This window comes from Talpa occidentalis, unplaced genomic scaffold (assembly GCF_014898055.3).
Source record: "Talpa occidentalis isolate TD23 unplaced genomic scaffold, MPIMG_talOcc4v2.1 talOcc4.9, whole genome shotgun sequence".
Lineage (NCBI taxonomy): Eukaryota > Metazoa > Chordata > Mammalia > Eulipotyphla > Talpidae > Talpa > Talpa occidentalis.
In genome coordinates, this window is record NW_023605305.1 from 74838144 (window position 1) to 74852123 (window position 13980).

Sequence of the window (13980 nt, forward strand, 5' to 3'; positions counted from 1 at the left end):
CAGCATGCAAGGAAGGAGCTACCTTATTTAACTCATGATAATCTACTGTCATGCGCCAAGAGGCATTGGGCTTCTTCACTGGTCATACCGGCGATTTGCAGGAGCTGTGGGCAGTAGGCACAATACCCACTTTCTCCAATTCTGATATTGTGCCTGTAATTTCCTTGTGGCCTCCGGGCAACCATTATTGCTTGGTATTAGTCACTTGCCTAGGGACTGGCAGTTGTATGGGTGGATGCTTAGCATGTTTTCGCATCGCTGCCTTTACCACACGCACTCTAAGGTGAAACTCTCCGGCTGTGGTCTCTAGCCACAAGACACATGGTACATCCACCCCCAGGATGTACTCCGGGATGGGCAATACATATACTTTATTTGGCGGTAATCGCCAATCCCCAGGGACAGTCTCACTGCTATCACCTTGACACTCTGGCCTCCTTAGCCATCAATGTAACAAGCGGACCATTGAAATTTTTTTGGATTTCCGTAGAGCAGAGGACATTCTGCTCCTGTCTACCAAAGCCAAAACTCTTTGCATGTTATTCGGGGAACACTAGATGGTAAGCTCCACATGTGGCCTCCAGTCCCTGCCCACCCACTGTGGATGGGTTCCTTGGCCCTCACCCTATTTAAAAGTGATCAGACCATTGCCCAAGGATGGGGTTGGCAGCAAGTGGTCTTCCAGGTGCAGGGCGCATGCCTGAGGCCTGAAGCTTCCAGGTTTCCCCTTAGCAGCAGCCCTTTGCATGGGTGTGGACCTCTGGTCTTCTTGCAATTGTTTCCGTAATTCTAGCAAATATGCTTTGGGCTTCACATGTATTTTAGTGCGATCTATACCTGCCCTCACTAAATCTGTCCACATTTAGTTATGAGTAACTTTAACAGGTTCTGTGATGCCCAGAGGCTTCCTTCCCCTCCTTGACATTCCTTTTGATTGTTCAACAATTACCCGTATGCCTTTCTGAGCTTGAGAGCGCCAGCTCTCGACTTCACCCCAGCTAGCTATCATTGTGACATCATGCATTTGACGTCCCACATAGGGGCTAGATCTGCCATGAGGGATCCAAATGAGGATGAGGGGGCACTCTTTAATACCCAGTCTCTCATCCCAGCAGTGAAATGCTTGTCATCAGGACCACGAGTAATTCACATTGAACATGGCCTGCCGCATCCCCAATTCCCAAAGAACCTATACCAGCTCGGCGTACATCTGCCATCTGCTCACTGTCTCCAGCACATCTCCTGCATCAGCCCATACTGTTCGTATGGCAGCCATTATCCATTCCAGCAGGGTATGATCCCCCTGGCCATACCGCTGGCTGTTCTGCAGCCTCTGTCTTAAGGATGGGTGTAAAGTCACTGAGGCCAGTCTCTCCATCTCTTGTGCCATACAAACAATCCCATCCATCCCCAGGTCCCACAAATGTAGCAGCCAGGCTGCCAAGGGTTCCACTGATTTTTGGCAGAACTGTTTGCCCAAGTCCGCCAATTCTACCTGAGTGTATGGTCAGTATGTAGTAAATTCTGTCATTTGTGGTGGTCCAGCAGCCTCAGCCCCTGGGGCCATGGGCCACTGTCGCTTCATTTTCTGAGTCACCACTGGGCAGGCGCAGAGCATAGGCCCAGCCTCCCCCTCCTCTCCAGAGGAGACCAGCATCTCTGGAGTTGCTGATTGGTTTGCCATTACCAGCTGAGACTCAGGCAGAAGGCCAGCCTCCCTCTCCTTCTCTCCTGAGAAGGAGTCTGCCATCTTTGGACTGGTGCATTAGTTTCTCTGAACTTCTTCTTCCAGAATCCTCAAACGTTGTTGCAGTTGCCACATCTCATCCCGTAGTTGCTGGATTTTGGATCACTCTTTCTGCCTAGACTCTCACAGAAGTGTGAGAAACCCATCCCACATCCCCTGTCTCCTTGTGGGCACTATATCTATCCAGGGTCTCTTCTATTTTGCATAGGGCCTGTTCCAACTGCACCGGGGATCCATCTACCTCTGGCCATTCCTGGAGAGGTGCCCACTGGGAGAGGAGGTTGGCCACCGAGTACCATCTGCTTGTAGCCAGCCACCTCCAATCTCTCCCAGGTTTCAAAGAGTTCCATACCCGTCTGTGTCCAGCTGTCCTGCTTTGAACCATCCTGCCGACCATACCAAATGTAGCACAACCATCCCATATCGGGTATGTTCATTACCGGTTTCCGCAGCTGTGTTGGTGTTTTCATGCTCTCTGCTGTTCATTGCTGCACTCTGCCACTCTCTGCTGCACTCCTCCACACTCTCTTGCACACCTCCATCCTCAGCACCACGCCACGGCATGCCACGCCACGCCACACTATTTGGCTGAATGAGCATGTGCAGTAGGAGGGCAGAAAATCCTTAAGCTTTTCCCCTTCACTTACCCTCCATGCATACAAGAACTAGGGTACAGGCCAGAGGTGTGGGGGTGAAGATTCACCAGAGAGAGAGTGGGGAACAAAACAGGCAGATTGACTGAAATACACTGCTGAGGGGAGCAGCAGGGAAGTCAGGAGAGGTCTGCTGCTCCATGTGCGTCACCTTCCTGGCCAGAGATTGAACTCATGCTGCAGTGGCTGTGGATAGCTTTATAGTGCTGCATCTTAGCCCCTTGTGCCACCAGAGGGGCCCCCAGTTCTAGCAATTTGAAGGAGAATTTTGGAGCCCCTTGGCATCATTTTCACAGGTTTTAATGGTAAGCAGGGGAAATAAGCTAGCAGGGAGACAGCTACTTGAGGGCCTTCCCAACGGTGAGGTTGCCCTATTAGGCACAGGTGTGCACACTGCACACGCACTCATGCTTCAGTGTCCATATTCAGGCATGCGTGCCCCACATCCACACACCCTCTACATGAACAGGTAATAGCCACAGAGGCCAATGGTGTAAAAGCCTGACTATCTTCATTTACCCAACATATTGTTTGAGAACAATTGCTGCACACCTTAAATACACCTTAATTTTTTTCTTTTTTGTTCTTATTTCTTGTTGTAGATGGCAAATAAGTGAATTTAGAGTTAAACATGCATATGCTGCATCTCCAGTGGACTCGGGATGGCTCACTCAGGGATTGTGTTTGGGTCCAGCCCACAATGGAGTCACCTGGGCCCTAGAATTGGGGTGTCTGATAGGACAGGTGGGCTGTGGTGTTCACTGTGGAAAAACAGCAAACACATGCTGTTCAGGGCCAGGGGCACAATGGCAAAAAGGAATCCTTTGTTTTTCCACAAATGTTGTACCCTCAAGGCCAAATGTCCTTCAGAAGAGGGTGTGTGGGGTATACCTCAGGGTTCAGTGGCTGTGGCAGATGGGAGACCAGGACTTGAGGGGGAGTTGGGCAGTGCTGAGCACAGGTGTGCTTGGTAAATAACTGCTGAAAACAGTCATGGCCACCACCTGTAGTTTGGCTTGGAGCTGCTTGTTCTGAGCCTGTGTGACATCCAGGGAGAGCAGGGAAAAGGATGGGACACCTAGAACCCACGGCGAGGTGCCCTTGCACCAGCCTCAGTATTGTAAGCTTAATTGTGACTCCCATGTTGAAGATCTACCCCTCTGTATCTCAGAATGTGACTATATTTACAATAGGCCTTTTAACAAGGTGTTGTGGAGCCATCCCAGGCTGGGTAGGTTCACCATCTGTTCTAACAATTTAAAACAGAATTTTGGACTCATTGGTTCTAACAATTTTAACAGTAAGTGGGGGAAGCAAACCATCAGGAAGACAGAAACTTGAGCCTCCCAGGTACCCCACAGATCTTTACACTTTTTCCTCTGGGCTCTCTGACGGGCTCTCTGGAGTGCTCTGTCGTGCATTGTCTTGTGGTTTCCCTCTCTTTTATTCACAGCACTGGTCCTCTCGTAACCATCTTCCATCTCCCAGCAACGCCACCCTTATAACCCCGGCCTCTAGGCTCAGTGCGCACACTGATGCATGCCCACACCCATTCTCCAGCTGGTCACAATCAGGTCCCTGTGCCCTGAGCCCACGCTCCCAAGCACCTTCTGTATTAACACAATCAGGGCCATGAGTGATAGCCATGAAGTCCATGGCACAAAAAGCCTGATTAATTCATTTACCCTTGTAAAGGGCTGGACTGGACACTGCAGGTTTTCTAGGCTCCCATGCAGACCGAGTAAAGGAGGAGTCAGAGTCCTCAGTAGTTTTGCAGGTTTTTTATTGGGCTTCACCAGGCATATGGCAGGCAGGGGTGCTGGCTGGGAGGCTGGCAGGCCTCCCAGCCCCCCAGCAAGTCTTCACTCTATCTGGGCTCTCTAGCGTTCGTTCTGCTGCTTCTCGGCTTCTCTTTCGGCTTCTGCTTCGGCTTCTACTGCTGCTGTTGCTGCTGCTGCTGGCGTCTCCGTGACGCCGCCCTTAAAAGCACAGTCTTAGCTCAGCTGAATCCCACCTACCTATGCCCACACCCTATTCCAGGTGCCCGCCATCAGGCATGCATTCAGGACAAGGATCCATCATCTATCCTGATGGCGGAAGGGCAGAAAAGCCTGACATTTTCTTTACCCTACAACCCTACACAAGGCAATTAAGGAATGGTGAAGTTATAAATGTTGGCCTGCAAAGGGCAGGAACGGGCACAGTGCAGGTTTTCTAATATCCAGCAGACTGGGTAAAGGAGGAGTCAGAGTCCTCAGTGGTTTTTGCAGGTCTTTTATTAGGATTTACCTGGTACATAGCAGGCAGGGGTGCTGGGGGACCAGTAGGCTGGCAGGCCTCCCAGCCCCCAGCAGGTCTTCACTCTGGGTTCTCCGGCCTTCTCTCTGCTTTTCTGCTCTTGCTTCTCTCTTGGCTTCTCTTTCAGCTTCTCCTGGCATCCCCGTGACGCCGCCCTTAAAAGCCCAGTCTCAGCCCAGGTGAATCCCATCTACCTATGCCCACACCCTACTCCAGGTTCCTGCCATCAGGTATGCATTCAGGACCGCAAGGATCTATCATCTATCCTGATGGTGGGAGGGCAGAAAAGCCTGACATTTTTCCTTACCCTACAGGGCCCTAGTCCAATATGACTGACAGCTGTACAGAGAAAAAACAGTTGCAGACGTTTAAGTGGGAACATATTGTAAAATCCACAACCCTCACTTCCTTCCCCCCTCAGCAGGCAAAAGAGCAAAGCCAGAGGCATGTACATAGCAACTGTGCAAAATCTGCTGCCTGCGGGGAAAGCCAGTTTCAACCCCACTGATGGCCGAAGAGCCAGATAAGGAATATTTAACCAGGGCCCACCCTTGCATCTCGGCAGTGGATTTAGAAAGGAAGACAGTAAATCCTGCACTGCCCTCCTCTAGCATCAGCTTATATTTAGGTCAGGGCAACTTAGAGCTAGAAGCTCCTATCAATAATTACATTCTTGCTGTCAACTACCCACTGTTCCTACCTATATTCAGGGAAAATGGAGTGGCTCGGCTCAGGCTCTTTTTTGCCTTCCTGCCTAGCCTTTATGGCTGCCCCCTATAGCCTTGCTTTCCTCTCAGGTTTTGTTGCCCACGTGTAAGGGGCAGGAATGACCACTGAGCAGGTTTTCTAAGATCCAGCAGACCAGGTAAAGGAGGAGTTAGAGTCCTCAGTGGTTTTTTGCAGGTCTTTTATTGGGGTTCACCAGGCATATGGCAGGCAGGGGTGCTGGGGGACCAGGAGGCTGGCAGGCCTCCCAGCCCCCAGCAAGTCTCCACTCTATCTGGGCTCTCTGGCCTTCTCTGCTTCTCTCTTGGCTTCTGCTGCTTCTTTCTCACTTCTACTCTTCTCAGCTTCTACTGGCATCCCCGTGATGCTGCCCTTAAAAGCACAGTCTTAGCCCAGCTGAATCCCATCTACCTATGCCCACACCCTATTCCAGGTGCCCGCCATCAGCCATGCATTCAGGACCGCAAGGATCCATCATCTATCCTGATGGCGGAAGGGCAGAAAAGCCTGACATTTTTCCTTACCCTACACCACGCAAAATGTGGTGTTAGTGCAAAAAGCACTTGGGATCAAGAGCATGAGGCGTACATGCCAGGGGAGAGATAAGAAAGGCCAGAGAGGGAACACAAAGATCACAGGGGCTGGGAGGCTCGCTGCCAGCCTCCCAGCCTACCTGCCTGCCTCATACCTGCCTCCCTGCCTGCTCGTGTGCTTGTGTGTACCTGGCCCCAAAGGCACCGTTGAAGGCTGTAGGGTAAAGAAAATGTCAGGCTTTTCTGCCCTTCCGCCATCAGGATAGATGATGGATCCTTGTCCTGAATGCATGCCTGATGGCGGGCACCTGGTATAGGGTGTGGGCATAGGTAGATGGGATTCAGCTGAGCTAAGACTGTGCTTTTAAGGGCGGCGTCACGGGGACGCCAGGAGCAGCAGTAGAAGCCAAAGCAGAAGCCGAAAGAGAAGCCGAGAAGCAGCAAAAAGAACGCTAGAGTGCCTAGATAGAGTGAAGACTTGCTGGGGTCTGGGAGGCCTGCCAGCCTCCCAACCCCCCAGCCAGCACCCCTGCCTGCCATATGCCTGGTGAACCCCAATAAAAAACCTGCAAAACTACTGAGGACTCTGACTCCTCCTTTACCCGGTCTGCATGGGATCAGAAAACCTGCACTGCGTCCATTCCAGCCCTTTACAAAGGCCTGTCAAATCTAGCAAGGATGCCAAGATCCTTCTTCTGTTTGCCTGAATCAACAATGAATCTGCCCACCCCCTCTGGTTGCCTCGACACTACATAAACTAAATTCAAATGTGTGGCCAATGAGCAGCTTTCACAGAGTAAAATCTGCCAGTCTGCTTCGTGGGTTTTAATCCTCACTTTGATTATCTAACAAACTCTTTGTCTATCAGTGAGAAATTATTTACAATTAACAGAGGGAAGACCATGTAAACACAGGGAGAAGACAGCCCTCTATAAGCTAAGGAGAGATCTACTTCTGGTTTGGTCACAAGTGACAGAATTTTCTACAGAGCTGTGAGAGCCCAGTTGTAGGGTAAGTGGAAGAGATCAGGTTTTCTGCCCTCCCACCATAGACCTGTGGTCTTACACATGTGCCTGATAGTGGCACCTGGAGCATGGTGTGGACCTGCGTGAGTGGGTGCACCTGAGCTAGAGACTGAGGCTATACGAGCGGCAGCAGGAGCCAGAAGGCAGTAGAAGAATATACAGCAGAGTGCAGTAGGGAATAGCAGAGAGACCACGAGAGAATGCCAGAAAGCCCAGAAAGTGAACATTCACCAGAGGTTAGGAGGCCTGCCAACCTCCTGGCCCCTAGGTTTCCTTGCCTGCCCTGCATCCAGTTGCCTCACTGCAAATGGTATAGAAGGATCATTAAAAGCCTGAAAAAGTCATGGAGGGCCCCAGGACTCCTCTTTTGCCCATCTGCTCAGATCCATAGAGAATCTGCCCTGTGCCTTGTCGGCACTTCACCAGTGCAGAGAGCACCTGATCCCCTGTGGGAGGACAGGGAGACCCACAACTGAAGGGCCTGCAGTGATTGATGGGATAGGAAGGAGTGTGTTATTCCAGGGAATGGGAGCAGGTCACAGGCTGGATGTGATGAGGGCCCATTCATAGGCCAACAGGGATAGGGGTTGAGCCCCATAAATGGGAAAACATTTTCTAGTTGACTTCCATGGGGTTCCCTGTTCTCTGTGCTTCATGGCAGGAGTTGGGGGGAGGGATAAGAGGTTTCACAGGTTTGGGGGCACATTCTCAGGGGCTATGGGTGGTGAAATACAGAGCTCTCCTATGCAAGGGGGTTTGCGCCCCTGGGGAGGGGAGAGGTTGTGCTGGGTGTCACATCTGGGTCCCTGCTGGACAGAAAGAGATGCTGAGAACCTGACCAGCCAAGACCACAAGAGAAACTCAGAAGAAAGGGGCCCCCTGATGTGGTTGGAGTGAGTGACACCATAACTGACCTGGGCAGCAGCCTGTAGGGAGCTAGGCACTAGCAGGGGCAGAGCAGCCTCTCCCCAATGGGCAGCTTGAAGACAAGGGGGTTGGTGTGACTGAGGCTGGTTAAGCCTGAGATGAGAGACCCTGTGAAAGACCCCCTAGTAATACCATGGGCACTGCCCAGGGAAGGAGAGTGGGTCCCAGCCTCCCCTGCATTTGGTGAGGGTCCGGGCCCTGCTGTGGACCCACTGGGGCTTCCCAGGCAGCAGCCTTTGCAGGTCAGGCCTGGGCTGGGGTGCAGGTCTAGTGTAAGGCCCTGCATGAGGGGAGGCGGCTGTGGGATCCCAGGGGCTGCCTGGGTTCTCAGAGGCTCAGAGATGCAGCCATAGGCCTGACTTCTTGTGTGGAGTGTGCAAGGGAGGCGAGAGGCTGCCCTCGGAGAAAGGCACAGTCCTCCATGTCCCCTGCCATGTTCATCAACCCAATGTCCTCCCCCCTTCACCTGGGGAGTTTGATGGCCACTTCATCACACAGACCTGATCCATTATTGGCTCCTTTTCCTGCCCCTCCTCCCTCTGGAGAAATGGGGATAGGACTGAAAGGTCTGTTTTTAATCAAGGACTTTCTGGTGACCAGCCCCATCTAGATCCCAGCAAGGGTCATCTCATTATTAGAACACAAGATGCTGCCAGCAGTCAGGACAGGCCAAGGGATGTGGAGCCCTATGTCAGAAGCTAGAACACAAGGTCCCGGGGCGCTCATCTCTTAGGAACTTGCATGGGTTCCAGGGGCTCCATGCCAGGAGCCATTGCACATGTTTTCTATTATCTCCAGATTGCCAAGCTTTGTGGTTCCACAGGCCCCTGTGCTCAGGCCCCAGGCTGGGGCTCCCCTTCTCCCGGGGGGCCCTAATAGCCCTGCACCTTCCCTGCTGGATAGCTAGGCATCTCGCAGTCACTGCTCACAAACACTGCCTCACGGCCCTCTGCCGAGTGTGACACATCCTGTCACCTCCAGCTCAGCTCCTCATCACCCGAAGGATTTTTGCCATGGCTCCTGTCTGCCCTGTGTCTCCTAGCAGGCCAGCCTGCCTGATGACTCCTCCTGCAGCATCCATCGACCCTACCTTGCCCCTCTTCAAAGAATTAACCAATACCCACAGAATTATTCACACCCACAGAATTATTCACACCCTCAGCCTGGCTTTCAACATCACCTACAGCCTCACTACTCAGAGGGTGGCATCAACCACATCCAGGAGCTGGTTAAGAAATGCAGAGGTGGCCTCCCTGGTGGTGCAAGTGGTTGAGCACAGCACTGTGAAGCTATCCACAGCCTCTGCAGCATGAGTTCCATCCCTGGCTGGCCAGGGAGCTACCCACATGGCACAGCAGACCTCTCCTGTCTGGCCCACTGCTTCTCTCAGCAGTATATTTCATTCAGTCTGCCTGTTCTGTTTCCCACTCTGTCTCTGGTGAATCCTCTCACCCCCTGCACCCACACCTCTGGCCTGTACCCCAGTTCTTGTATGCATAAATAAATAATCTTTTTTTAAATAAAGAAATGCAGAGTCTCATGTCCCTCCAAACCTCCCCAATCAGAATATGCCTTTTTACAAGATTTCCAGCTGAGCCTTATACACATTAAAATTGGACAAGTGCTGTTTTACGGTCTGATTGCTTAAAAAACAGATATTGAGATAGAGATAGAGAGATGATAGAGACACACACATATACACATATAGACATAGTCTAAATATATATAGCATCAAAGCCATACATGCATTTGGTTTTAAAAGCGTACTGAAATGTCTGTCTCCTGCCCGCCCCCACTTCTGGCCCCAAAGACAAACACTTGTATTATTTCTGGTTTTCAATTCTCTGTGGTTACTTCTGTATCACTAAGTAATCTTATAAGGCTGTTTCTGAAGTTTTCATAGGAAACACCACCTGATGACTTCCTGCTACTCAGGGACCAAACTCACCAAGGCCCTGCCCACCCCCTTCCGCCCTCTCCTGGTGGTTGGAATTGACCCTCCTGCGGCTGAGTTTTCTCACGTACCTGTGGTCCTTCGTTGTCCTCTTATGGCTAAAAATGAGAGGCAGCTCTGTGGGTAATCAGGCTCCACCTAAGGGTGGGGCAGGGAGCTGGCTTTTATGCTGGGGAACCCCTAAATGTAAGAATGGGGGATTTCCTGAGGCTCCAGTAGCCCCAGGAGTCCTCAGACCAGGAGTCCCAGACCAGGAGTCCCTCCTCAGACCAGGAGTCCCCAGACCAGGCATTTGGAGTTTTTGTTACTGCCTCAGAAGAGCCCTCTTTGTTGATATGGCAGAAGAGGTCCCTGGCTTTGGGTGGTCCTTGGGGAGCTGGGCAGGGGCTGGGGGCTGACTGTTGTGTGCACAGGCTTCCCCACAACTCCCCCATTCAGCTCTACTTCTCATCCTCCCTCCCTCCTCAGACCTCTATGAGCTCAGTCCCTGCGGGTCCTGGGGCAGATGGCTCCATCTCTCCTGTGCCCTTTGTGTGGCCTCTGGGTCTGTGGTTCTCAGACCCTCCTGCACACTGGCTTCCGGGCTGGGCTGTTAACTAAACGCTGTTGCTGAGAGGCTGGAGTCCTTGGTTTGGGATCCGCCCTAGTAGACAACCCTCTTGCTTCCCTCTCAGAAAGCGTGGATTTTCTCATTCATGGGCCTGGAGTCTGAGTCCTGACAGAAGCAGAGACAGAAGATAAAACCTGTTTGCTGAGGCAGATAACAGAATTGTTGCAATTTATACATTTAAACAAAATTAAGCTTAAGTTTCTGGGAAAGGAAAGGGGGACACACGCATTGGTTCATGGGGCTATCTTGAACAAAATGTCTGAAACCCTAATTCCAATCTCCACGTCCAACTTAATCTCTAGCACTTCTTTTTTGCACTTTACAATTAAGCAAGTATGAAGAAAAAAAAAAAACAGCAAAGTCAATAACCACCTCCTGTCACCTATTTATACGATTCTCTTTCCCTTACTGGAGATCACTCACGCTCCCCTCATCATTTCCAAGCCCAGATATAAAATGTGGTGGATCTGGGTCAGGCTGCTGGGACTCAGGGTCAGCCTCTGCCAGCTGCCCACTCCCCCACCCCCTCTGAGATGCCCCACCAGCTTCAGGTCCCACATTCTCGCGCAGCCAGCTTCAGAGGCAAGAGCCCGGGCACAGTGAGCACAGGAGCTCCTCCTGCCCTCCTCCCTCTTGTCAGGGTGAAAGTCCTTCTGAGAACCCCTGGCAGATCTTCCTTACAGGCCGCTGGCTGGAAAGTCTGGAGAACTCTGCACCCCACCCCTGACACAGCAGCCCTTGCTGGCAACTGAACCAACCAGGGTTCCGTCAGTGAGGAGCAGGAGGGCTCGGTGGGGCTGGAGGTGGGTCACAGGCATCCCCTCTGCGTTCCTTCTGTGTCTCTCTGGGGACACTGGCACGTGTGGGCTTGGCCTGCACTGCTGTCACAGGCCCTTCTTGGCTGTAATGGCTTCTGCCTTATTTTCCATATTGTTTTCTTGCCCTGTTTCCCACCTCATCGACTTGGTGTCCTGTGGTGTTGACAGTTCTCTGCATTATCAAATTATGCAAAAAATGACTTTTCTCTTGTTTCCTTACCCCCACTTCTACCTCCCCAAACCTCTTCTGATGCTTAGTTTATCTTTCATGTCTGGCTTCATCAACCATTTGCAAGCTGTTGTTCCTGTCCTCTGTTTGCAGGATCCAATATTTGTGTTGGCCTCCAGTTTCTTCCCCGCCTTTCTCCTTTGACTGGGGTCTTTTTATTTGTTCTGTTATGTGCCAGCAAACAGGTGTTTTACCATCTGTCTCCGCTTCTGTCAGGACACGACTTCGGCCGGTGAATCAGAAAACCAATGGCTTGTTTAGTCGTCCAGCTGCCTGGGCAGGGCAGGGGAGAGCTCGACCTCTGGGCACGAGCAGGGTCCCTGCTGCTCTCTCTGCGCCAGCTCTGTGAAGCCAGAGAACTGTCCCCTAAGCGAGGTGCGCCTGTAGGGGAAGGATCGCCCGGCGGAATCCAGCCCCTCTCCCACTTCCCCATCAGGCCCGGCGCGCCTGTTCCAGGGCCTCCTTGTGCGTCATGGCTCCCCCGCTCCCCGCCCCACCCTCCCCGTGTCCGCAGCCTCCTGCCCGGGCCCTTGCTCCTGGAAGGCGTTTCTCTTGAGTCTGGGCCGCAATGCTCTGCTGGAAGGTGCGCGCTTCGTGTCTTCACGGGAACGCGTGCGTGTCCCGCGTCCTGCGAGCGCCCCGCTCACAGCAAGGGCGTTTTCAGGGCTGTTGGCTTCTAGCCTCCCCACGGGGACCAGGCGCCCACAAAACTGGGGTGACGGGGCTGCTGCGGGTGAGGCCCCGCAGGACGCGGGTGGGGGACGCGGGCGTGGCGGGATGACCGTGAAGGCTGCGAGTGTGCTAGCGCTGACCACCCCCCCCACCCCGGCAACCCCCTGCAGGGGGCTCTGGCTGCTCCCGTTTCATAGGGCAGACCCTGCAGCGCTGGGGGGCCAGGTCCCTACTCAGAGCCCACAGTCAGTAACGGGTGAGCGTGACGGGCAGGCAACTGGGTCTGAAAGCGAATTCTTACCCATATAGCTTAAACACATGTCAGTTTGTCCGGTGGTCAATTACTCTAAAACCAGTTTGCTAAAAAACAGTAACCCATTTCCTAAATGACCAATTTCCTGAATTTACCAAATTAATAAATATAAACAAATGAGTTAACAGGGCCTAGGAGAACTTTGGGGAGCAAAGACTCCAGGGTTCTGGCTTCAGAAGTCTCCCTGGCCCACAGTCACCCCTTTCTGCCTGTCAGTCTTCCTCAACACTGGCCCTCGTCCTGCCCTTCTCAGGAATCAGCAGTTCAGCCTGTCTCGTAGACTCACTTCTCTTTCTGTCTCCCACCCAGGAGCTGGGTGGAGAAAAGTCAAACACTGGTTTAGGTCCTCTTAGGAAATAACGAAAACCTGTCTACTAAAATACAGAAAGTTCCAAAAGCTGCTTAAACTGTTATGGAAAACTATTTTGCCAGGCTAGAAAGGACCAAATGGCACTCTAAGGTCAAGTGGGTACAGGTTTTATTATCATCACACTAGTGGGCACCAGACAGGAGGGCGCTCTCCCTTGAAGGATCTGGGCCCTGAACATACACACGTTTCCTTTTACACTAGTTTAACATGGGTACATGGTGTAGAAGGGACACAGCAGGATCTCTATGATCCAAGCAGTCAGGTAAAGGAGAGTCCTGGAGCCCTTGGTGGCTTTTTCAGGCTTTTACTGAGCTTTTGCCAGGGGCACGGCAGGCAGGGGTGCCGGCAAAACTTCACTCTTTCTGGGCTCTCTGGCATTCTCTCATTCTGTTGCTTTTTCTCATTCACTGCTCTGCTCTCTCGTTCTGTTGCTCTTTCTTATTCTCTCTCTTGTTTCCTTTCCTTGGTTCCCCGTGATGCCGCCCTTACAAGCCCAGTCATGCCCACCTATGCATGCTCACACCCTGCTCCAGGTGCCCACATTCAGGCATGCATGTAGGATCACAGGGATCCATCATTAATATGTGAAGCCTGATTGTTTTTCACTTCCCCTACACATGTGTAGATTACAATTTGAAGGTCAGAAGGAAGATGATCAAAAAGGGACTTTCACTAAAGGGGAAGGGGAAAGGGCCAGCAGCAGAAGATAAGAGTCCTGCTCTGCTCTCCCTCTCCTCTTGGGATGCAGCCTTGTCAGCAAGAGCAGAACTTGCAAATGATAAGATAAACCTGCTAATTGCACCAAGTGGGAGTGTTTGTCTGGTGGGGCCTTTTTACTGCAAGGAGTTGTTGCATTGCTTTCCCCTTCACTATCAATTTCAACACAACTTTGGATATTTCCCACTTCAAAACCAGCCTATCCAATATGAACTATTTTGAGTTTGATGCGTAGGTAAAAGAAAGGCATTTCTGGTAAATGGACACAAGTGATCATTTTGATGACTTGATCATCCATTGAATTGGTTTTGGCTCACTGCCCACCTCTGCCCACGGTGCCTCTCACACAGGCTGGGCAGCTCAGCAGTTCCTCTCTGATGTGCATGCA